Source organism: Rhinolophus sinicus, linkage group LG03, assembly GCF_036562045.2.
Source record: "Rhinolophus sinicus isolate RSC01 linkage group LG03, ASM3656204v1, whole genome shotgun sequence".
In the NCBI taxonomy this organism is placed as follows: domain Eukaryota; kingdom Metazoa; phylum Chordata; class Mammalia; order Chiroptera; family Rhinolophidae; genus Rhinolophus; species Rhinolophus sinicus.
In genome coordinates this window covers 144183245-144209899 of record NC_133753.1, presented here as the reverse complement: position 1 = coordinate 144209899, position 26655 = coordinate 144183245, and positions in this window count along the sequence as shown.

The following is a 26655-nucleotide window of genomic DNA, read 5'->3' as shown; positions in this document are numbered from 1 at the left end:
TTTTCTGGCACCCTAGAACCTTTGCTAAGGTTCTTTGTTGTGAAAAAAAAAAAAAAAAAAAAAAGGATTAAACCCAAGGAAAAAATCTATTTGCTGGATCAAAAAGGAAGAGAGGAGAAACGACATGGAGTAAGAAACAGTGACACAAAATTTGTTCAAGTTCCTCTTTCAAGAATGGCAAGCTTGGGACATTGCTTCTGGTATAGTCATCAACAGATATTTCTCACGGTCTCACAATTGCTGCAGACTTTTTAGATTTCCTCGAACTTATTTTTGTGCTTTTTTTATACTTCCTGTTAAATCATATAGTTAAATAGAATTTTTGAATGTCTCACTTATGTCACGTGATTTTGGTGGACTATCTGCTGCACTTTAGCTTGTGTAGAATTTGAGTCCTCATCGCCTATCTTGTGATTCTAAACAGGGTGTTGAATTCTGCACAGCCAAGCACATGATTAATGGCTAATGTATGGGTATACCTAGACCGACATTTGCAGATTCTTATAATTTTCTGTTTCTACATAAGAAACAGAGATGTCTTATTGTGTCCAAAGATTATCACAGGCACTCTGTAGAGTGACTAAGCACATCTGGGACTTTGCTACCTTATCTAACCCAAGAGTCTAAACAGAAGTTAAGGTGGCTCTTTCCTCAGAAGTCAATATTCATGCTATCTGTTTATGATGACCTCAATTAAAACACAGAGAGTAGTTAAGTAAAACTATGCCATATGTCCCAAAATAACCATTCTGTCCATTGATTAGTTGATCTTGAATTTCCCTTTGACACTTTTCTTAAGTATGCTCCATTCGTAAATATATGTTCCTAAAGCCTGTAGAATTATACTATTTAATCTTTCCCCCTGAACAATACATTCAAGTCATCCATGATTTGACTGTTTCTAAATGTATTCCCATTAGGAACAAAGAGAGTGGTGATAGATATAGGGATGGAGGTGGGGGGGAAGAGCGGGGAGAGATAGAGAGATTAGTCAGCAGTTCTTCCCAATTGGCTAGTTTCTATATTTGAGAACAATGACTTGGATTACATGTCCTGAACGCTGTCCATTGTGGCTTCTATAAAGATAAGTAACATTCATTGTGAAAGTGTTTTTAAAATGTTAAGTCAATCTGGATTGTTTTAGTACCTTACTATGAATACTAGCTCAATAGGTAAGTCAAATCCTTTTAAATGGTTTAACTTTTAATGATATGATTATTAATCTACTATAATAATCAGACATTATCATTCATTGTTTGTTATATGCTTTTTCCATCCTCTCATTCATCTTAAATTTAGTAAGAATTGCTACAAGTAAGAGGTGAAACATCAGATATGAGCTGAATTTTCCTTATCCAGCTGGAGGATTTTCAATTCCTGTTTGAGGTATTACTTACCAATCATGTCAATCAAACATCCAAAGATAAAAATGTCTTCAGATGAGATCACCAACAATAAATATTGTAAGTTTTCTCTTAATTATTCTCTATATATCCTTCATTATTGCTGTGTAATGGGACATATATTGTTATAATATTGGACATTAGTAAAACTGGGACAGAATAGGGGATACTGTTGCCATGTGTAGTGGAAGTTTAAAGGTAATATATTGCATAGAAAATTAGTTCTCAGAATTAGGTTTGAAGTACAGTATTTCTTACTTGCGTGAAATTGGTATGTGTGCCAAAACCAATAATATCATGTTTCCCTGAAAATAAGACCTAACAGGAAAATAAGCCCTAGCATGATTTTTCAGGATGACATCCCCTGAAAATAAGCCCTAATGTGTCTTTTGGAGCAAAACTTAATATAAGACCTGGTCTTATTTTCAGGGAAACATGGTATCTACACTATTTTCTAAGTTAGAATTATCTCACTTCAGCACCATATTACCCTGGTGACGTGGCTGTCTCAAGTACTAGTCAGGACTCCTGTACTGGTAAGAGTTAATGAAAAATTCTTAATAATACTTCTATTTCATGTAGCTAAAGAGAAATTTGCAACCCCACTAATTGTATTTAGACCACCCATAAACTGCCTATCATAGAGTTTTTCTTGTTCTTTCATTTTCTTTCCCCCCCTTCCATTCCAGTCCATTTCCTTTAACTTCACATTTAAAGAAAAGAGAGTAATTTGTCATTGTGAATTAACATATAGTGCAATAAGATATTTTTAATATGGTTAAACAGTATTAATTAATCCAGTTACCCTTTTATTGAAGTCAGAATGAAATCTACACTGGCCAGTGAAAGTAAATGGACTATGAATTCTAAGGTTCATTCAACTTAAATATGCCCTGGGAAAGATGTGGAATGTAAACCGTGTAATGTCTGGTTGTTATGAGTGTTCAGAGATGTAACTCAGACAGCCATTATGTAGAACTGTGCTTTAGGGTCCAACATAGGTATAGTGTAAAATAGACTCACATTTTCTATTTGTTGCTAGCTGCCTATTTGATCTAGAGAAAGACCTTATGATTGCATAAAAATATAATTTCTCAAAGGGTGACTTTTACCAACTATTTTTTTTTAAGATTATATCATATCATGCAGACATTTTCCTTTTTCCTTCACTTGCATAAAAATTTCCATGTGAAAATAATTTGAGTTAACTCTTTTAAGTTCAGTGATATGTTGAATTAATATGACAAATAACTAATATGATTTATAGAAAAAGACAGATCACCTCCACATATTTTGCATGCATTTTTTTCTTCTATATACAACCCATGTGGCTATATCCATATCTGTGTAGGTCATTCTCAAACAGCTGAAAACAAAAGATCGTTATGCTTTCTGTAGTACCAGAGGGAAAGAAAATAAATACTATATCATAACTCTTTTGGAATCTCTCTTTGAATCAAACTTAAACATCTAAGTAAAGCAACTTCCAAAGTGGCTTTGAATTGGGCTTCAATTGATATTCAGTGGGAAAATATGGTCCTATCAGTTCAGTACCCATATCTTGGGCATCTTTCCTTGTACTCCGACTCAACTGCCAGCACCCACATTTCTGTGCATGAGATTTCCCCCTATTTTTAGAGAAAGCCATGCTGACCCTCTAAGTACATGTGACAAGTACAACATGCCAAAGAATGAACAGTCCACCAAGAGCATTTCTCAACCAAAGGATGTCTGCAGTGGGTGTATAATTGCTGCAGCTCTCTCATACCTCACGTAGGGTATTTCTGAAGTGTATGTTATACACCAATTCTCAAAGCTTTCCAACTGAATTATTCTCTACTCCTGCACTGTGGTAGCTGTTTTAACATGCAAACCTTATCTTTCTTTTCTTCTTTATCACTTCTACCCCTTACCTATTAATGTTAACCGAATTTCCTGCTATTCCACTTGAATCAGTACTGGTCTCAGGATCAAATTAAAATATAACCCAACTTACACCATAGGGATGAGATAAGATAAATAATCTTGGATGTAATGGATGACAGGAAATTGTAGTGCATGGCATGTATTAGAGGGTTTATCACTACTCAGGTCTACCTTATTGTAGCCATGTGGGAAAACAAGACCAGTGTTTTCCATGACAATAATTATCAGTATGCCAGATTTTGGAAGATAAACTGGTAATATAATTTTTTTATGTAAAATCTCATATATTTTAAATATTGACTAATAATTTAATTTTAATTTTAATTTTGTTTAAATGTTGATGGCTTTTAAATAAATATTTCAATCTAAAGGCCTAATATGGGAAAAAAATCTGTTTGAATGCTACTCTAGATCAATTGGTTCTATCATCTCTAGCTTTAGAGACCTTATTTGTTCTAGGCTGCTCTTAAAATTGGTACCCTTCAAACTAAGCTGATAAATTAGTATAGCAGTATTTTCTTTTCTTTTTTTCCCCTTTTTTTTTTTTTTTTGGCTTTTAAGAGTTGTTTTTTGTTGTTGTTGTTGCTTTTGTTTTTGTTTTGTTTTGTTTTGTTTTTATACAGGGGTTCCCCCAACAACTTCTCTACATGTGACAGCCAAGGATTGGCTAGGAACTGAGTAATTCTCATTAGATTATACAAAAGAGGACAATGACTGCTGTGAGATGCCCAAACACTAACCACCATGCTCACTAGGGAATGAGGAGGAGTCATCAGGATATGTTCCTTCCTCTTTTAACTCCTCACATGATCAGCTGTCCTACTGGAGGGTCCTCCACATTCAGGCAGTAAGTCTGAGCCCACAGCTTGAGTCTCTACCCACTGTGCTAAACTGCCTCTTCTGTGGAGGATGGCATAATTAGGCAAATCCAAGTCCTTAGAAAGTAAAACCATAAGGTATAGCACTTAGAACAAATGTTCCTGAAATCAATGCCTATTTTCTGCAACCCCCAACTCTAAGTCACTAATTGATTAAGAATCTATGGATCCCCTAAAACTAACATATTTATCGCTTATATTTAATCATGATTCTTTTTTGGATCTAATTGTAGCAGGCTAATTCTTGCTTAAGTCCCAGAGATAATATATTGTAATTTTATGAGCTGTGTGGTTTTCCATTGAGGCCTGGATCTCCTGTCAAAGAAACTGCTGTTGAGTGCCTATCACAAGGCAGATGTCTGATAAATGTTGGATTAGTTCTCCTTCTTCCCACTTCTTGAAGTAGAAAGAATATCTTTTGTTAGTCTTCCCTAATCACAAAGAAAGAAACTAAGTACTATTTTCCAACATTAATTGCTGAATAAAATAAAAAGGATGCTAAGTATAGCAGCATTTTCAATTGCTATATATTCTCCTTCCAACATCCACAAAGATCCCCACCCACAAAATATCTGTCTTTTTCTTCATGGTAGAGGTTGCAACATGCAATAACTGTTCTTTAGAGTGAATACTCTGTCATGTTTGAAATCATTGGAACTGCAATAACTTCACCAATATGGTAGGTTTCTGAATATCTATACATGTATTCCCATCCTCTGATAAGCATTTGTCCCTGTTCATTAGGTCTGATTAACATAATGTCAATAATATAGTAGGACAATGTAGCGTTCTGGAGAACGTTGTCATAATCCAGTCAACTGTATTGACAAAATGCTGCATACCAAAACTCAGTGACATACACCAATAACCATTTTCTTGCTCGAGACTCAGGTAATCATGGATATTTGGAAATCCTAGGTTGTGCTCAGTTTATCTTGCTTCTAAGGGTAGGACAAGTTTCAGGCTGCTCCACGTGCCTATCATTCTTCTAAAGCCAATAGGCTGCTAGGACATCTTCCTTTGTGCCAATGGCAGAAATCCAAGGGCATTTCGACTGGGCAAACACATTTCGAGCCTCAGTTCATACTACGGTTACTGACATCCTATTGGCCAAAGCAAATCACATGACAAGCCTGACATTAATGGAAAAAAAATAAGTATGTTCCTTACATAGTTGTGGGGGATAAGAAGCGAGAAATTGCTAAACAATAAACAAATCTATTGCACTCCATCCACTTAAAGATAAATATGCATGTCCCTCATGCGTGCAAATACACTTAGCAATAAGAGTACCAAAATTCTCATCCACTCATAATGGTGAGCTCAAGGTCCAGTATCTTATGACTTACATCAGGTCCAAATGAAAACTTTTTGTTTCAGAGAGCTATGAAGTGAAAGACAAATTAATTGTTCCCCACCTGTCCAACATGTGAGGATGAACAGGAAACTTACCCACAATAAATGCTCTCATCTGGAGAGGAAAAAAAAGGGGATGCAAAGAACAGTTACAGGTTAACAGCAGGGAGGGATTGTTTATATTAGAAACTAAAGGTAGGTCTGTCTCTCTCTCTCTCTCTCTCTCTCTCTCTCTCTCTCTCTCTCTCCTCTCTCTCTCTCTCTCTCTCTCTCTCTCTCTCTCTCTCTCTCTCTCCTCTCTCTCTCTCTCTCTCTCTTCTCTCTCTCTCTCTCTCTCTCTCTCTCTCTCTCTCTCTCGTCTCTCTCTCTCCAGATTTGAAGAGAGGCATTACATACCAGTCATCCTATAGAAGTTCTGTGTGTCATCGTTTTGGACTTCCTCTCCTATGGTACAAATCCTCCTGCACTTGCAGGTACATGTAGCCTTCACTGTGTCCCTCTTTGGGGAATTGGGGTATGAGCAATCAGCACTGCTAAGATGCTCTGTGAGTAATAAAGTTCTGTTCTCTGATTCAGAGATCTTGTGCTTCCTGTCAGAATCTAGGTGTGTGGGTATGTATGTAATTACATACATTATTCACGTGAAGCTTTTCATTATTCATTTGAAGTAAAGAGAATGCCTTTACTTCCCCTTCCCCCAGTATTGCCATACATTAAAATGTACTCCATAAACATTTTTCTAACATTTTTAAATGGGCTGTACTGGAGAAGTTTCTGTGAATATATATTATTTCCCATATTTTACCAGAAATTATAGCCTCAATTTTCAATTAAATAATATCAGTGACCTCTACATTTCTTTTAAGCCGAAATGGTTTCCATTTCTATTGTTTTAAAACCTTTTTACTCTGTGGCACAGGATCTATATTACTAAATATTTATGATTTTTTTCTGGGGATTAGATACTAATGAAAAATGTTTTCTGTTTTTAATAATCATATATAAGTCATACGAAAGTCAGATTTCCTAAATGTTAGAATCTTTAGAATGTTAGAACCTTTAGGAAATCTAACTTCCATATGACTTACATATGATTATTATTTTCAGCATGGCATGTATTTACAATTTCTTATTTACAAGAGCCCTTGTTCTATTTCCATTTTTAGGTGAGGAGCTCAGTTCCCCTTTAACCACGTACTGTCTAAACTCACTTTCTAATCTTTATCTTTCGTATTTATAGTTATACTGAACAGATTTCTAACACCATTAGCAAGTTGTAAGTATCCCATTTAGTTACTGCATAAAACACGAGCCCAGTCCTATCACTGTAGCCAAAAACGATCTCAAATTTTCCTAATTTTTATTTTTTATTTTTTTTAAATTAAAGTTTATCAGGGTGACAATTGTTAATAAAGTTACATAGATTTCAGGTGTACAATTCTGTATTACATCATGTATAAATCCCATTGTGTGTTCACCACCCAGAGTCAGTTCTCCTTCCATCACCATATATTTGATCCCCCTGACCCTCATCTACCACCCCACTCCCCCCTTACTCTCTGGTAACCACTAAACTATTGTCTGTGTCTCTGTGATTTTGTTTCTCATTTGCTTGTCTTGTTCTTTTGTTGTTTTTGGTTTATATACCACATATCAGTGAAATCACATGGTTCTCTGCTTTTTCTATCTGACTTATTTTGCTTAGCATTATATTCTCAAGATCCATCCATGTTGTCACAAATGGTCCTATTTCATCTTTTCTTACCGCCGAATAGTATTCCATTCTGTATATATACCACAACTTCTTTATCCATTCATCTATCGAAGGACATTTTCGTTGTTTCCATGTCTTGGCCACCGTAAACAAAGCTGCAATGAACATTGGAGGACATGTATCTTTATGGATAAATGTTTTCAGATTTTTGGGGTAGATACCCAGGAGAGGGATTGCTGGGTCATATGGTAATTCTATTTGTAATGTCTTGAGGAACCTCCACACTGCCTTCCATAATGGCTGCACCAGTCTGCATTCCCACCAACAGTGTATGAGGGTTCCTTTTTCTCCACAGCCTCTCCAACACTTGTTACTATTTGTCTTGTTGATGATAGCCATTCTGACTGGAGTGAGGTGATATCTCATTGTGGCTTTTATTTGCATTTCTCTGATGATTAGTGATGTTGAGCATTTTTTCGTATGTCTATTTGCCATTTGTATGTCCTCTTTGGAGAAATGGCTCTTCAGGTCCTCTGCCCATTTTTCAATTGGGTTGTTTGTTTTGTTGTTGTTGAGTTGCATGAGTTCCTTGTATATTTTGGGTATTAGCCCCTTATCGGAGGCACTGTTTGCAAAAATCTTCTCCCATTCAGTTAGTTGCCTCTTTATTTTTTCAATAGTTTCTTTTGCTGTGCTGAAGCTTTTAAGTTTGATATAGTCCCATTCATTTATTTAGTTTTTATTTCCATTGCCTTTGGAGTCAAATTCATAAAACGCTCTTTGAAACCAAGGTCCATAAGTTTAGTACCTATGTTTTCTTCTATGCAGTTTATTGTTTTAGGTCTTATGCTTAAGTCTTTGATCCATTTTGAATTAATTTTGGTACATGGTGACAGATAGCAGTCCAGTTTCATTCTTTTGCATGTGGCTATCCAATTCTCCCAGCACCATTTATTGAAGAGGCTGTCTTTTCTCCATTGTATGTTTTTTGCTTCTTTGTCAAAAATTATCTGTCCATATTTATGTGGTTTTATTTCTGGGTTCTCAATTCTATTCCATTGGTCTATGTGTCTGTTTTTCTGCCAATACCATGCTGTTTTGATTATTGTAGCCCTGTAGTACAAGCTAAAGTCAGGGAGTGTGATACCTCCAGCATTGTTCTTTTTTCTTAAGATTGCTTTGGCTATTCGGGGTCTTTTGTGGTTCCAAACAAATCTGATGATTTTTTTGTTCTATTTCTTTAAAAAATGCCATTGGGATTTTGATGGTGATTGCATTAAATCTGTACATTGCTTTGGGTAATATGGCCATTTTAACTATGTTGATTCTTCCAATCCATGAGCATGGAATGTCTTTCCGTTTCTTTGTGTCTGCTTCACTTTCTTTTAAAAATATCTTACAGTTTTCAGCATATAGGTCTTTCCCATCCTTTGTTAAGTTTATTCCTAGGTGTTTTATTCTTTTTGCTGCAATTGCAAAGAGATTCATTTTTTATTATTATTATTTCTTTTTCTGAGATTTCATTGTTATTATGTAGGAATGCAATGGACTTTTGTATGTCAATTTTGTAGCCGGAAACTTTACTGTATTTGTTGATTGTTTCTAATAGCTTTTCAGTGGAGTCTTTAGGGTTTTCTATATACAGCATCATGTCATCTGCAAAGGGTGACAATTTAACTTCTTCATTCCCAATTGGACGCCTTTAATTTCTTTCTCTTGCCTGATTGCTCTGTTGAGGACTTCCAACACTATGTTGAAAAGCAGTTGTATTCCTGAACGTAGAGCAAAGGGCATCAGTTTTTCAATGTTAATTACTAGCTGAGGGTTTGTCATATAAGGCCTTTATTATGTTAAGGTATTTTCTTCTATACCTATTTTATTAAGTGTTTTAATCATAAAGAGATGTTGTATCTTGTCAAACGCTGTTTCTGCATCGATTGATATAATCACATGATTTTTGTCCTTTATTTTGTTTATGTGATGTATCACATTGATGGATTTGCATATGTTGAACCATCCTTGTGCCTCTGGGATGAACCTTACTTGGTTGTGATGAATAATCTTTTAAATGCATTGTTGCATTCTATTTGCTAGAATTTTGTTCATCATTTTTGCATCTGTATTCATCAGAGATATTGTTCAGTAATTTTCTTTTTTTTGTTGTCCTTACCAGGTTTTGGTACCAGGATAATGTTGGCATCATAAAATGAGTTAGGGCGTACTGTCTCTTCTTCAATCGTTTGGAAGAGTTTGAGCAGGATTGATATTAGATCCTCTTTGAAGTTTGGCAGAATTCACTAGTGAAGTCATCTGGTCCTGCATTTTTGCTTTTGGGAAGGTTTTGAATGACTGATTCAATTTCCTTACTGGTGATCGGTCTGTTTAGATTTTCCACTTCTTCATGCTTCAGCCTAGGAAGGCTATATGATTCTAAGAACTTGTCCATTTTTTCTAGGCTATTGGATTTGGTGGCATATTTCATAGCATGAAGGTGGCATCCTCCGTAGTATTCTTGGATGAGCCTTAGTATTTCTGTGGCATTCGTGATAACTTCCCCTTTTACATTTCTGATTTTGTTTATTAGTGTCTTCTCTTTATCTTAGTGAGTCTAGCCAAGGGTTTGTCAATTTTTTTTAATCTTTTCTAAGAACCAGCTCTTTGTCACATTAATTTTTTCTGTTGTCTTTTTGTTCTCTATTTCATTTAGTTCTGCTCTGATTTTTATTATTTCTTTTCTTCTGCTGACCTTGTGTTACATTTGGTCTTCTTTTTCTAGTTCTTTAAGGTGTAATGTGAGGTTATTTATTTGGGATTTTTCTTGTTTCTTGAGATAGGCCTGTAATGATATAAATTTCCCTCTGAACACTGCTTTTGCTGCATCCCAAAAATGTTGGTAGGATGCATTTTCATTCTCATTTGTTTCTATGTATCTTTTGGTCTCTCTAATTTCTTCTTTGACCCAGTCATTCTTTAAAAGTATGTTGTTTAATCTCCACGTATTTGTGGTTTTTCCTCCTTTCATTTTGCAGTTGATAGCCAATTTCAAAGCCTTGAGATCAGAGAATATGCTCGGTATTATTTCAACCTCTTAAATTTGCTGAGGTTATTTTTATGTCCCAATATATGGTCTATCCTTGAGAATGTTCCATGTACACTAGAAAAAAATTCATAGTGTGATGTTTTAGGATGAAGTGCTGTATAAATGTCAATTATGTCCACATTATGTCCTAATGTGTCATTTAGGGCTGCTATTTCATTATTTATTTTCTGTTTGGATGATCTATCCATAGTTGTCAATGATGTATTTAGGTCCCATAGCATAATTGTGTTTTGGTCAATCTCTCTCTTTAGTTCTGTTAGTAGTTGCTTGGTATATTTCGGTGCTCCCTGATTTGGGGCATATATATTGATGACGTTATGTCTTCTTGTTGTGTAGTCCCCTCTACCATTATGAAATGTCCATCTTTGTCTCTTGTTACCTTTGTCACCCTGAAATCTGTTTAATCTGAAATCAGGAGAGCTACACCTGATTTTCTCTGGATACAATTTGCTTGGAATATCAATTTCCACCCTTTCACTTTGAGTCTATACTTGTCTTTAAGCTGAGATGTGTCTCTTGGAGACAGCATATAGTTGGGTTTCGTTTTTTTATTCAATTTGCTACTCTGTGCCTTTTTATTGGTGAATTCAGTTCATTTACATTTAGGTTGATTATTGATATGTGAGTATTTCCTAGCATTCTATCTTTAGTTTTCTGGTAAGACTGTGTCTCCATTGTTTCTTTGCCTTTTTGTTGTTGTCTATTATTTCTGTGTGGTGGTATTCTATGATGTTTTTCCCTGTTTCTTCTTTTATTACAGTATATGTTTCAGTTCTGGATGTTTTTTGAGTGGTTACCCTTAAGTTTATGTAAAAGAAAGTTTGATATTTAGAGTATTACATTTTCTTCAGCAGGCTTACTTTCTCCAGTCCCATATTCCGGTTCAGGCCTTTACTCTCCCCCATTTTATGTTTTGGTTGCCACAGATTGTCCCTGTTCATGTTGGTCAAATTGCCTCCTTTAGTATTTCTTGTAGTGCAGATTGTGTATTAGAAAAATTTTCCTAATTTTGAACATGTAATAAATTGATACTCATTCCATGGTCATACTCTGTCTTGTGATTATTATGATTTATTAAATGTTGTACTGTTATTTAGGTTATCCCTTTCCACAAATTGTCACCACCACTAAATGTAAGCCTCCTAAGACTAATATCCAAGAGTCCCGCAAAGAATTAAAGTTGGCATTCAAATATTTATTAAATAAAAGAACTGATGGGGAAATGAATGATCCCTCCTCATTCCTATAATTATAAAAAGGATCCTAAGTGACAGTCATATTGGTTTTGCATCACCATACTTAAATAACACATGTCGTAGGCAAAAACATAATAAGCTAAGAAAATAGAGGGAACAGTTATACTTAAACACCTGTATTTCATTCTCTAATTTTGCTTTTACAACTGTAATGCTTATTAATTTTTACCCACAAACATAGTACCTATTTACTAAGTCACTTTGCCAAGTAATGGGGGATAGTTTGCGTGATGCACTTCAACAAAAGCCACAATTAATTTTGGATTTCTTTCCCTGTCTTTGATCACAACACTATCAACAAAAGAAACTTTTAAAATAATGAACTGCTGTGATGCATGTTGGATTTTAGGAGAATGCTGTTGGTCAGGGAATTCCCTGTTTTGAGTTATCTTTCCCAAAACGTGTTCATGACATCTTTTACATATCCAGTGTCTAATGCTGCTTACCACATTCTCAAATCAAATACAAAAGACTAATGTCAAGATATGATATACTATGTCTTTGTGTGTAAGAATGTGTAAGTGCCAGTGTATTAATGAGACAGTGTATTTGCATGTGTGTGTTGGGAAAAATTCAGTGTTAATGGGGATTAGAGTACAGATACAGATAGAAATATGAAATATAGATAACAAATTAGGGTCTCATGTAAAGATCAATTTTGAGTAACAATAATTTATCTTAAGGAAGACTGTAGATCCTAATTACTACCCTCTATTTAGTAATTACTATTCTACTTGTTATGTGGAAGTGTTTAACGTTCTGATGTGCTGGTAGAGATCACTAAGCTTGTGAAAACTGCATATTCTTGAGAAACACAGGGTCAAGAGTGTCTTCAGTAACTGTAGAAGTCTTTAGGTCAAATAAATAAATCATAATCCCCTATTTAATACAGCGAGTTTCCACGTCCGCTTTACTTAAACTCGTTTAGGAAGAATACTTAAGGTAAAGGCCCAGACATAGGCCAACCAGCTGCCCCTGCTTTTGGTTCACCAACAGCCAAGTTTAGCCTCCTGAGAGCCCTTAAAAAATGAAGTCAATGAAAGCCCTGTATCCAAATGAACAGGGTTGGTCTCCAGATAAATTGTGTGTTGTGTATGCTGGGAATTATTCCCTTCCAGTCCCATAAATGCCCACAGAATGAGGTATATTTGTATAAGCAAACAAATTTCCTTTTAGGACAGGAAATATTTGGGTTTTTTTAAAAAGTCTTATGTTTAGTTATGGGAGTTGCTTTCCTCTCTAGAGAGAGACCCATTACAAAAGCATCATTCCCTATCCTCATTTGTAGTAAGCCAGTTGAATAAAACCACAAAATTTGTGTGTCTTGGATATACCCACAGAAACCCTTATCTAAACATATGTAGTAGATTCTGACTAAGACATAGTGGAAACCGTTGCTGCATTTCATTTTACAGACTACAGGCTTCCGACTATTCATCCTTAAGTGAGCAAAAGTCAAATGTATGAATGTTTTCTATTCAGTTTAAACTATAATATACATGGATGCCAAGTCTATAAAACCAACATTTCTAACAGGTATGTTTTAAGTGTACATAATTTTTTTTTAAATGCTTGCCCATTTGTTTGGCTTTGTTAACTCATCTCAAGTCTTTTTCATTATAAGACTGAATTAAAGTCACTTTACCTTAAGGGAAATAGTTTTGGAGTCATACCATCTAGGATTAAAACTTAGCTTTGCCCTTTATTGTCTGTGTCATGTCCTACCACTAAGTCATAATATTCTCATCTGTAAGAAAGAGATGATAATAGACTTTATAGAATACATTTTCCAGATTAAATTATATAATTCATGTAATTTGATAGTTAAATTTGCAGCTTTATAACTTTATTCTTCATTATGCACATAATATATAGATTCTGGCTTTCTATTTTTGATTAACATAACAAATCATTGGTGATTTGACCAACAATATCCATTAGGGTTTGGTTTAGTAGTGTCTACCAGAAAACAAAAATTGCATGTCTAAATAAGATAGATTGTATGTTTGTATGTTTCTTTCACATAAAAGAAGTCTGGAGACAGGTTGTTAAGAACTGGTATAGCAGCTCCATCCTAATCATGAATTTAGATTCTTCCTATCTTTTTGGATCATAATAATCAGTACTTTAATTCCTCAAGGCTTCCTAATGGTTTAATATGACTGGTGTTACTTCAGTCAGCATGTCTACATTCTAGACTGGAAGGGAAGGTGGGATGGAAACAGGACAAGTGTGAAAATGTTTTCTTAATTGAGTCAGCCTCTTTAAAGAGATTTTCTCAAGTTCCACCTAACACTTTTCACTTGTAGCTAACAGTAGCTACTAAGGAAGCTAGGGGGACACACACACACACACACAATTATTTTTTTTTATTAATTGTCACCATGAGTAAAAAATGGTTTGGTAATCATGGATAAAGAAAAGAATGAATATTGGGCAGGCAACTAAAATCTCTGCTATAGACAAATTATTTTATGTACATTTAACATAAATATTTAATTTTTAAATATTTGAAAATAATTTTCTTTTATTGCAGTTGAGATCTTTTGAGGTTCATTTTTGGTTAAAATACCTAGATTTGTTTTATGCATAACTTCAATTCACCACATACCATGTTTTAAATCTGAGGCTCAGTATTGACCCAAATTATTTTATTGTGGTTGCTGGCAGAGTTGTGACAAAATGCTTCCATTGTGTGGTGGGAAAGCCCTAGAATTGGAATCAAGAATGAATAGATACCGTTAGATTTTTTTTGTTTTTTGAATGCTTATTACAACCTTCAGGCAGCTTCAGTGACTCTATAAAATGAGGTAATAATGCTTTCTTCAGAGATAAACAAAAACGCATAAAGAATTCAAAGCCGATTCTTAACGAGAAATCTTAATGGGCACAATGTAATCCTGTAGCTGTAATGGACAATCCTCACCTCAGGATTGGAATTCCAAACAAATACCACCTGTATCAAGAGGGTCTTTGCTTGGCCACCTGATTCTCCCTTAAGTTAACAGAAGTATGTACACCTTAATGGAAGCTGACTGACACAGTTTAATTGAAATAGAGTAGTTTGAATTTAGAAGTTAACAACATGATCAAAACTTAAGAGTGTCATTTGTTTATAGCTCTATGTTGTGAAAGGATGACCTGGGTCCCAGCCTCTTCCTGAAATTTATTTCTACGCTTGATGATGATGATGATGATGATGATGATGATGATGAAACACAATAATAGTCAAAATTTATTAAATGCTTACTATGTGCAAGGTGCAGTTCTGTGGACTTTATATGTTTCAATTCACTTTCACAAAAGCGTATGGAAAAGGTAGTATCAGTCTCATTTTATATATGAGGAAACTAAGGCACAGAATTCTTATGGAGATTACATCAGTTTATGTAGCTAGGTAGTGATTGAGCTGGGGTTTGAACACAGAGTGGCTCTGAGTTAGAACACTTTATAATGCTGCCCCAGGAAAGCAGCATATACCATGTTTCCCCGAAAATAAGACCTACCCCCAAAATAAGCCCCAGTTAAGATCGTCAGCCAGACAGACTATTTAGTATGTTATGCTGATGTTCCAGAAGAAGATGACATGACTGTATTTGAATAAATGTAGATTGTTGTACATGAAAAAATAAGACATCTCCTGAAAATATGCTCTAATGCGACTTTTGGGGCAAAAATTAACATAAGACCCGGTCTTATTTTCGGGCAAATATGGTATTAGACCCGGTCTTACAGGAAAACACTGTAGTAGTTGGCCCATAAATAGAAAAAGTCTGATGACAACCTTCCCAAGGCAATTCACATCAATAGAAAATAAACAGTTTTCAAGTAGCTGTTTTTGTTACTGCTGAGATGAAGGCAGTGCTCTCTTCTCAGACAGGAAAATAAAGGACCTCGTTTCCATGGAGACAGAGAGGCTTCTAGAAAACTCTAGTCCTCTTCACTGACATCAGCTTATTATCCAACCTGACAGGAAGGGAAAATTTTAATATGTTTCTCCTTCTCACTCTTCCTGTTTCTTCCCTTATGTGTTTTACAAGGACAGGATCCAATGTTAAATATGGAATTTGGACACATGTCTCATTGAAATTATGTTCTTTGTGTAAAGTCCCACGTATTTGGAAGAAAAAAAAATCCTGTTCTACTTTTGGAAATAAAATGTTAGCCCTTAATCAGTCTAGCACCAATTTTCTTTACGTCAGCACTACTGACATGTTGGGCTAGGTAATTCTGTGTTCTGGGTGTGCTGTATGGCAGGATACTTAGCAGCATTCCTGGCTTCTACCCACTAAACGTTAGTAGCATCCCCCCCAGTTATGCCAACAAAAATGACCTCTAGGTTGCAAAATCACCCCAGTTAAGAACCTCTAGACTCTAGCACTTTAGTTCAAACACAAAATAAAGCTTTGATGATGAGATCAATTTGACTACATTGAGAAGAGCACTTAAATCTTGTCATTCCAGGAATGGTTCCTCCAAAAGAACAAAGTTAACCCATTGGGTAGAATATTTCCTCTTCTAAATTATGTCACAATGTTTCTGTGTCTCACCTAAGCATAAGCCAAATATCCAACTTGTTCTATATATTTATATTGATAACTGAAAGAAGATTGTCAAACGGGAAATTTATACTACCCTTGCCTTGTATAGGCCTAACACTGTATTGCATAGGCAGTTATGTAAACCAAACATAATGGAATATTCAGGAAATGGATGTAAAGAGTGCTTTCTGAATCCAACGCTACAAGTTCAGGGTCCATAGAGTATTAATTCAAAGTCAAAGTGAGCTAAAACTACACTTTAAGATAGAGTAATAGGTTAAAGCCAGACAAGCTGTCAGGGATTTAAAAGCAACACTGTGTCTGGACATAAGCATGCCTCAAGTAAGGGAGGAGGTCTCCCTCACAAATGCAGTCTTTTCAGAGCCAGACCCAGTGACTGATTTCCGAGGGCAGACTATTTTAGCATTGTCTATTTAGTGGATGTTGAAAATACCAAGAACAGTTGAAGAACAGATGAACAAATATTTGAACCTATGTGTTCCCTTAAAATCAAAAGAAGAAAAGGGAAAATATGTGTCTTACAACTAGAAAAAGTTAGAATGGAAATATTACAGTATCCTTCCAATATGCACAGATTGAGGTCCAGAAAAATTAAATGGCCTGTCTATGTACTTATAGCTACTAAGACAAGCTTGTTTGCTTGCCTTGTTCATTTGTTCTCTCAGCTGTATATCCCACAAATGAGTTAATTCATATTCTCAACTTTTTCTGTCTGACTTATTTCACTTAGAACAATCATGTCAAGATCCATCCAGTTGTCAAACATGGGAACGTTTCATCTATTCTTATGGCCAAGTAATATTCCATTGTATACATGTACCACATCTTCTTTATTCAATTATCTATGGAAGGAAGTAGTCAACACTTTGTAGGAGGGTAGCTTAGGTGCTATATAAGTTCTAGCTTCCTCCTTCCTTCCTTCCTTCCTTCCTTCCTTCCTTCCTTCCTTCCTTCCTTCCTTCCTTCCTTCTTCTCTCCCTCCCTCCTTCCCTTCCTACTTCCCTCTCTCCCTCCCTTTCTTTGATCCTTATTTAAGGAAAAAGTTCTCACTGAAATCAATGTTGTCATTCTGGCCACTTCAGTTGGTAAATGGCGTGATATTCTTTTCAAGAATTTTTCTTTCATGGGCTTCGTCAATATCATTCTAGGATCTCAACCCTAATTGTGCCTCACTTAAAAGGCATGAGAGAATATCTGCATTCCAAATACAGGCCAGAAAATAAAACTCTGAACACACTCATCTTTTATTCTTATCAGAAGAAAATAAAAGGTTGATAATATTCCAGAAGGTTACCTACCTAAACATCATGTGGCCCATTTAATTTTCTAGATTCTCTATAAGTATCCTTAGATTAATTTAGATTACCATATATTGTTTTTGGTGAACCACTCCTTAGTATTTTGTCAGTATTTCATAATGAAAGGAGTTTTACGATTAAATCCTTTGAACATGCTAGATTTGTTGTGAGGATATTATTGAGGCGAGTATCCATATATCAAAATCAAATAATTTTTTAACAGTGAAGGGTTAACTCCAGGGATAGAATACATGAGTGGCCATTTTGACTTTTTATCTTTTGAATACTATAGATCAAATAATTTTTTCACCCTTTACATTACCTTTTAAATTTAATATTGCCTATGTTAGATTTTATTTTTTATTTATTTATTTATTTATTTATTTATTTATTTATTTATTTATTTATATAATAAAAGTCATTGAAAGACAAAGTGAAGAAAGGTTTTTAATGCTTTTTCCTTATGTAAACCTTGTAGAAGTAGGTTTGTTGGTAAAATGCAGAGTAAGTCACCTTCAATCAGATGGCAACTAGTGTGCTAGCTCTTGCCATTATTTTTTAATCCAACAGAATTCCAATATCAAGTCCATGGCAAGTGAAGTCAATTGCTTTCTAATAGCAGTAGTTCCCATATGACCCTGTTTGTTAAACTGGTGGGATTCCTAATAGTTATGTCATTATATCTCAGACTCAGCAGCTGCCAGGCCACTATAATCAGTGCAAGTTTACTGACTGAAAATTTCCTCCCTTGCCATTTTTAAGCTTATTTTTTTTCTGTTCATGCTTTACTGATTAGTAGATACTTAGTGCAGAAACATAGATTCCAATTCATTCATAGAGATTCTTTGCTGTCCTCTCAGTGAATTTTAGGAAAGTAAAAATACAGGAATTATATTTAAGAATTGCTAAAATAGTTATCCATAAAGCGGGTACTATTTTCTGAGTAAAAACCTAGCTTACAAATGAAGAATACAATTAGATTTATATAATAAGGCAGGAGATATTGGTGTTTAAAACCTCTGAACACAGGCCAGCCTGGTGGCTCAAGCGGTTAGAGCTCCATGCCCCTAACTCTGAAGGCTGCCGGTTCGATTCCCACATGGGCCAGTGGGCTCTCAACCACAAGGTTGCCAGTTCAATTCCTCGAGTCCTGCAAGGGATAGTGGGCAGCACCCCCTGCAACTAAGATTGAACATGGCACCACTGTTCCCCAATAAAGTTCTTAAAAAAAAAAAAAAAGAAGAAGAAGAAGGACATTTGAAAACAAAAACGAAAACTGAAAAACCTCTGAACTCGGCATAGATTTCCATACACAAGCTTGTCCATTTAGATAAAGGAGTGTCATGGAATTCTCAAAAAAGAATCTCAGAATAATTGAAACTGTGAATAAACACGAGCAACTTGAATAATTTTTTAATTGAATGTATATAACTAGCTTTTTATATTTTTTCAAACTTTTAGGTATTCCTGGTGGATAAAATTACATGATAAATGCTTTTATGAGAATGATAGAATTGTTTTCAGATTAATGAAAAAAGAATAGGAAACATAACCATTGCTTTGGCTAGCCTCATTGTGAAATAAAGATTAAGATGTCTCTATGATATGTATTTGCATTCGATTTTGGAATTGCTTATAAACAACATGATGATGTATTAAAATGAAGTGATATAATATGGCAAATAGTTACCACAGAAATAGATGAAGTCTGTCTCCAATTAAACATAAGTACCCCTAGAACCATCTTCAAAGATGTATGTTTGTCTTAATGATGAAATGCAGATGTTACATTTCTGTAGAAAATGAGATTGAAAATTAAATCACTATTTCTAATGCTGTTTTCTCCTTTCCTGATCATATTTTAAGAACTATATTGCTTCTATAAAACTGGCACAATTCAAATTACCTTTCTTTTCTTTCATATCCTACTTTTGAATGTACCAGTGAATCAAGAGTAATGTCCAGAATGCAGAGAGAACTATTATCTATGGAAAACAAAGAGCAATAACTATGGAGCTATTGAGGAAATTAGCTAAAGCAGAGATACAGATTATAAATTCCTGTTGCTTTGTCCGTAATGCTAATTTTTAGTGCATTTCATTTGGCTGAATGGCTGTTTCATCACATACATAAAATCCCAATAACTGTAAGTAACAGTAGCTGAAATTGCCAATTTTCTGTTTTAGCTCTTTAAATTACACATCAGGATAATTTACAACTTCTGACATTGGTATCAATGTCTGAACTAGAAAGGGTAACTACTAGCCCTGAGTTATACATTTTATGTGTCCTTACTTCTTTTGTTCCTCTTCTCCTTCTGTACTTTAGCCTTCTCCCTTTTCTTTCTTTCGTCTTCTCATAGCCCTAAAACCTATTGTCTAGATCACAATTTAAAAATGTCATTGTTTAACATGGGAAAAAGTTGTGTTAATCTTTTCCCTTATTTTTTTTTTTATTTTTTCAGAATTATCATGTTTGTCCTAAACTACTGATAGAGTCATATTACCTTTGTGCATTGTTTCCATAACGCATACTATTTTAATATTTTGTTGCAAATAATTTTCATTAAATAAAGCTTTTTTCTTAAAATACCTGAGTTCTATTTTATTCACAGTCATTGCATATGTTTATGTCATTCCCACCTACCTGCTGAACATCTCAAAATGGAGGTTATTCAGACAACTACATTTATATCTATTCACTAACTCACTTCTGCAGTAAACTTGCTTCTCCTCTGTAACTTTCTTATTCTAATTTTAATGCTAGGCTGCTAGGAGACTCTTAACTTTAACATGACCTCTAAAGAAAACTAGCATGAAAAATTAAAATATCTGCAAACCCATGAATATCCCGCCTTGGAAAAGTACGCATTTGATCTTATTCACCGAAGATCCTAAATGAATGGTAATGTAAACAACATGAAACAGTTTAATACACTATTTTAGGTGATTCTAAGATCTATGATCAGTCACACTTTTTCCAGGAAATCTAAACAGGTTGAACAAAACTTTAGGAAAATCATAGTAATCATTGCTGCCATTGTCCATGTTTGGCTATAGAGATGGAACATGATGTAACAGGGATTAGAGGTGTATAACCAAGCTCTTGACAATTTAACAATCATTAATCAAACGTTCTTTCTGAAAAAGAAAAAGGGCTGCAAATTACAAAGTGGCACGCTTTGCTTACATGATGATTTTTGGGAACAAAAAATGACACTCCATGACAATATACTCATTAAAGTACTTGCATGAAATTTCTCCAATTTCTAATCAAATTAACTCACATGCACAGCTAAAAAAAAAAAAAAAAAAAAAAAAAAAAAGAAAGAAAGAAACCTCTAATAAATACAGAAAGAAATATGATTTAACACAGAAAGGAATATGAAAAGCAAACAGTATTAGCCATTGCTCCTACTTTTAGAATCACATTTAGTACGAAAAAACATTTAGGGACACACATGCATTATGGGTCAGAAGAGATTATAGGGATTATTTAGGAAATAACTTCTATAGAGTAATCTGATGACTTGAGTGATTTAATGAATGCACTTACCTTACTGAGGACCTATTCTAGGGGCAAACATTGTTATTTGATTCCTTGCCATTTCACAGAATTTTCTCTTAGATTTAGAATAACTGTTTTTGGACCATTCAAAACAACAGTTGTTCTTGAAACTACTCTCTCTATATACCGGGGTGCCAAAAACATGTATACAAGTGTACAATTTGGTCAATGTTGCTCAAGTAGTAGTTGGCCATAATCAGAAGTGTCTGGACGCTGATGGTAACCACTTTGAGCACCTCTTGTAACTGCAGAAGTCAAACATGACTTGTATTCATCTTTTGTTATCAGTATATATTGAATATTACAATTTTAAAAGTTTTATTTTCCTAAAATGCGTATACATTTCTCTCTCTCTCTCTCTCTCTCTCTCTCTCTCTCTCTCTCTCTATATATATATATATATATATATATATATATATATATATATATATATATATAAATGTAATGTAGTAAGGAACAGAGACTAAGGGAAATTTTAAAAGAGGTTAAAGCTGCAATTTGATTCATAATCTACTTTGCCTTCAAACAGTCTAAAAGGGACATATACAGTTAAAGCATAAAAAGAAACAGTTTCATCTTAGTAAGAAAGAACAAATCTTTTAGTATTTGGTATCTAGAATTTCATGTTTTCATGGGAAATTACCATTGGAATTAGTGGTAATCTGTAATTAGGTAGAATCACTCCAGTCTAAAATTCCAAAGTTCAAAACTGACAAATTTGGTCTTCATTGAAGTAAAATAAATTATCAAAGATGTGACTGCCTACATTTAATAATTCACACTAAAATTTACTATTTCAATTAAAATACAGAAAGCTGCTCTATATTGATTTTGGATGTTTGTTGTGTAGGAAAAGTATACTTTTCTCTTATATCAAAAAGTAAATTATTATAATAATAATCATAAAATAAATTACTATAATAATTATAGATTCATATTATTTGAGAAATATCTTATGCTATTTGAGATGTGGAAGAAAAATCTTGTGTGACACTTGTCTGTTTCTACTCCAGTAAAGAGCCATTGCAAGTAAATGGGAAACAATGGGTTTTTATCACTATATGTCAATATAATTTTTCCCTAAATATTAGATAACCTACACTATTATCTAAAGGTTTTAAATGCTTTCAAATTCATAATGATATATATGAAGGGAAAAAAGGATAAAAAAGTTAAGAGAAGAAAATTAGGCAAAGTGAAGATTTTACTATATTTAAATAGAATGTGAAAATAGATTTGTCACATTTTGTAATAATTTCTAGAGTAAAATTATTCTCAGGTTTACACACAAAGTTGATATGATGTATTTTTATTAAAATGTAATATGACACTTTCTGAAATCTTAAAATATATCATAAATGACAGTTCACTAAATGACTTTTACTTTTTCAGTGTAAATAATTAAAAATTGTTTTAGATATTCCACCATACACATATACACACACAAAAGCACTAAACAAATAAACCTACCAAACCAAAATTTTGAGGAACATGTGCTCTTAAAAGACTACAAACTATTCTGAAAGTAAATATGTAGAGGTTCTGAAATGTTGAAACATCATAACTGTAAAATTTGTACTGCACGAGAAAGCACTGTATGAAGGACCAGCGATGAAGATAAACACTTAGAATTATTAAGGTTTCTGCAATGAAATGTTACACATTGTATCAAATAACCCTGTTATTTTTCTTATATGAATGGCAATATCCCGAAGAGAACCAGTCATTGCTGGGTTCATTTGCCTGGGATTTCTACTGATGCTAGTTTATAAGTAATTACTCATTTATGTATCAAATAGCATATTTGATTCCTAACTAGTACCCTAAGTATTCCTAAGTATTACTGGACCTTTGAATTATTTTTCCCTTCCCTTCTTGATATCCCTTTTAAGAATCATGGGTGGGTATAAACCAATTTATAAGAAAAGACATATCAACCCATTTTATATGTAAGTCAACTCTTACAACAACAACAAAAAAAAACAAAAAACAAAAAACTTCCTGGAAAACTGAATGAAGAGACAATAATCAGAAGTTTTATGAAAAAAAAAGTAGTCTAAAGAGAAATAGCCCCACAGTGTAAAATCCTTCTAATGTACAGGAAAAACATTCTAGGATAACTTCATATATATAGTTTCAAAATAGGGCACTGTTATAAAAATATACAACCAAAATGAAAACAAGGGAAAATGCTAAAAACAAAACGAGGATTGAGATAAAAAAAAAATAGGTTGCAAATTGAAAATTATGACAGTGATATAATTATGCATTATGATTGAAGACTAATACATTTTAAAATTATAATGATAATGGTCAAATTGTACTAAAATGGAGAACATAACTGTAATTCTAAATTTTTAGAGAAAAACAATAGCTATTTATTATTTACTTAATGAAAAGTATCTGAATGCCTACTCTATGCCAGGTTTATATAGACATTATCAAATAACTTGAAAATACAGTTATTATCAATTGAAAATGATATGTTCCTTATCGAATGAAGCTTACATGCTACATGGGGAGATAGACAACTAGATGACGGTATGTCCAGTGGAATACCTTGCACCACTTATCAATGCCAAGGGAGTATAATGCTGTGCACTGGTTATCAATCCCAGAGGAGGATGCTAAACACTTCTGCTCACTGCATCTTGGTATATGAATTGCCAAGTAAAACACAGTCAAGCACTGGATGGAACAACACTTAACTCACCTAGAGAATAGACAGAGTGAGATCAGTTTCAGTAGTGTGTGTTGGTCCCTGATGGCCAGAATCTCCTACACATACACCTCTTGAGCTGCAGTGGGAAGAACTCTGTCCCCTCCCTACAGAGAACAGGTATAACAGTAGGTTGGTCAGGTGTGATACTACACTTAAGCTTGAAACAGAGACAAAAGAGCACTCATACCTGAAACAGGGAACTATATTTGATAAGCCCCGCAAAGGCTGTATGGGCTCTTTATCTCTTGGTAAAGAAATGTTCCAAGCCCAAAGCCATTCTTATATAGCCAAGGAGGAGTTGAAAGACAAATGCATGAGGAACCCCAACTGCCAGTGTTGAGCCGGATAAGGAGATCGAAGAATGAGTCTGGGAGAGACTGAGGTTGTACAGCTGGTAACCATGTTGCCTGAGCATGGATTTTCTCCAGGTCGGTCTCTACCTTTCCTGAATTATTGAGATATACATATCTCAATAATTAAAGTATATCATAAATGAGAGTAACTAAATGAAGTTACTTTTGTAGAATAGAGAATTAAAAACTGTCTTAGATGTTCCAACACACACACACACACACACACACACACACGCATATATATGTGAGGTGTTGGCAATAACACAAATGACACTATGTTCTGCCAGCAGATAATCGAGGGGCATTTGGTTTTCTGTCACCAACTTGGCTAGTGAGTTCCGTGAGTCTTGTTGATCCTGAATAGCTTGGGTGGTAGCATTAGCATCTCTACCATAGTCAATGACAAGTTAAGTACTGTTGATTTTTTCCAGGGCATGCATGCTCATGCTAGGTTTGATCCCAGGACAGCAGAGTGGAAGGAGCTGTCGGATGGTTCCCCTGGCAGTGTGCTTTGGGCACCCATAAGATGTGTCCGAGGTGTAGGCCCTTCCAGTGTAGAGTGTCATTGTGCACTAACACCTAAGGACATAAAATTCCCAAATAGCAGGTCCTATCTGAGGAAGACAAGCACTCCATAGCTTAATATACTCCACAGAGAAACACAACTTGGAGGAATATAGGGATACCAAAAAAAAAAAAAAAAAAAAAAAGAAGAAGAAGAAGAAGAAAGAAATAAAGGAAAGAAATCTGCAGATCAATATTTCTAATGATCTTAGATATAAAACCATGCCAAAAGAATAGTAAACCAGATCCTGAAATTTATAAAAACAATTACCCACCATTACCAAGTTGGATTTATTCTAGGAATGAAAGACTAATTTAACATTTGAAAATCCATATAGCCTACTATATCAAAAAGCTAGAGAAAAAAAATCATATGAGCATATCATTGATGCTGAAAAAAATAAAACCTAAGAAAAAAATGTTCACTGTTTATAAGCGACCCATCTCTAGTATTTTGTTACAACATCCCAAATGGAATAAGAAAGTAAGCTTATGTGAGGTGTAGTCTTAGTGACTGAGGATAAAGAGGATGAATACAATTAAAGAACCATGTGTAGACCACTAGTGGATGTGTGTTACAAATTAGGGTGCGATCAGTCCAAACCTGTTCACCTATGACATAACAACTACCAAAACTATCTGGGCTTTCTTCACTTATGTATCAGGTACCTCTCTTTGAGGTCAATTTTTAAAATAATTTGGAAATCTTATAAATTATGGTATTTTTGTATTCTATGAATGATGGTTACACATTACTTACATAGAGACATATGATTCCTAAAACTTTGCCATATATCTTAAAAATTTGATCCCTATTAGAAACCAAATAACTGTGAGAAATCACCACATAAAATGTCAGGATATCTCCATGTTAATCTGTTTCAGTTTCTTTCTGGAAAGCTGATTTAAAAACAGTGGGGAGACTTAGTGAGGATACTTGGTACCACAGAGACTGGGAAGCGGATGTTATACACCTAGATTGTGATTTTCTGAACTGTGGCAACTAAACTTACATGATGTTTCTTGGTGTCTTATCTAGTACTTTGGACACAGGCTTTCATTAAATATGTACTGTATTAATTAACACATAAAGTAAAAAGAGAAGTCCAGAGCAGGAACAAAGAAAATAATTTTGGACAAAATGTATTTAACAGTAGTTAGAGGTGACCACGAATATTTCTTATTACTTTATTCTATGACCAGCATTCAGCAGAACCTGAGTAATCTCAGGCTGCTCATATATGAATGACTAAAGACAACTTTCGCACATTGTTGAACTGATTAATTTTTGATTAAACATAATGAATGGTTCACGGTGCAGAGTGATGACTTGATCAAACATTATTTTGATGGCTGTTTTAAAAATGGTCCCGTTAAGCATAGCAATGATACTTAAAAGCACAGAGTCTGGGAGTCAGACTGCCTGGTTTAAATTCAAATCCCACTACTCAGTAGCTTTGTGAACTTAAGCAAGCTAGTTCATCTTTAAGACAGAAAAAATGACAATGTCTACCTCATACGTCATTTTGTGAGGATTAAACAAGTTGAAATTAGCAAAAATCATAGAAAAATGCCAAGCATGTAATAAAGGTTATGCATATTTCTTGATGTTTTCTATGTGCGTATGACACAAATAACTGCAAATTCATTTGTGTCTTTGATTGAAATAACCTCATGCTGAAAAATGCTTTAAATAACCATTACCATGATACAAAGAACAATGATATTTGGATTTGTTTAAAGAGCCATTGCTACTTATGATGCTGAAAGAGCTCACTACACCTTATACAAGTTTTTGAATATTTGCTTTAAAATATTTCTCACAACAGGATTTCACAGTGGTATTTCTTTGGCAGTGCTGACTGATAGTGTTACAATGTTACATCTGATAAAATGCTTCGTAATCAGGTCTTCAAAGACATTCAGCTCAACAGAAGGAAGGGTGATTTCAATGAC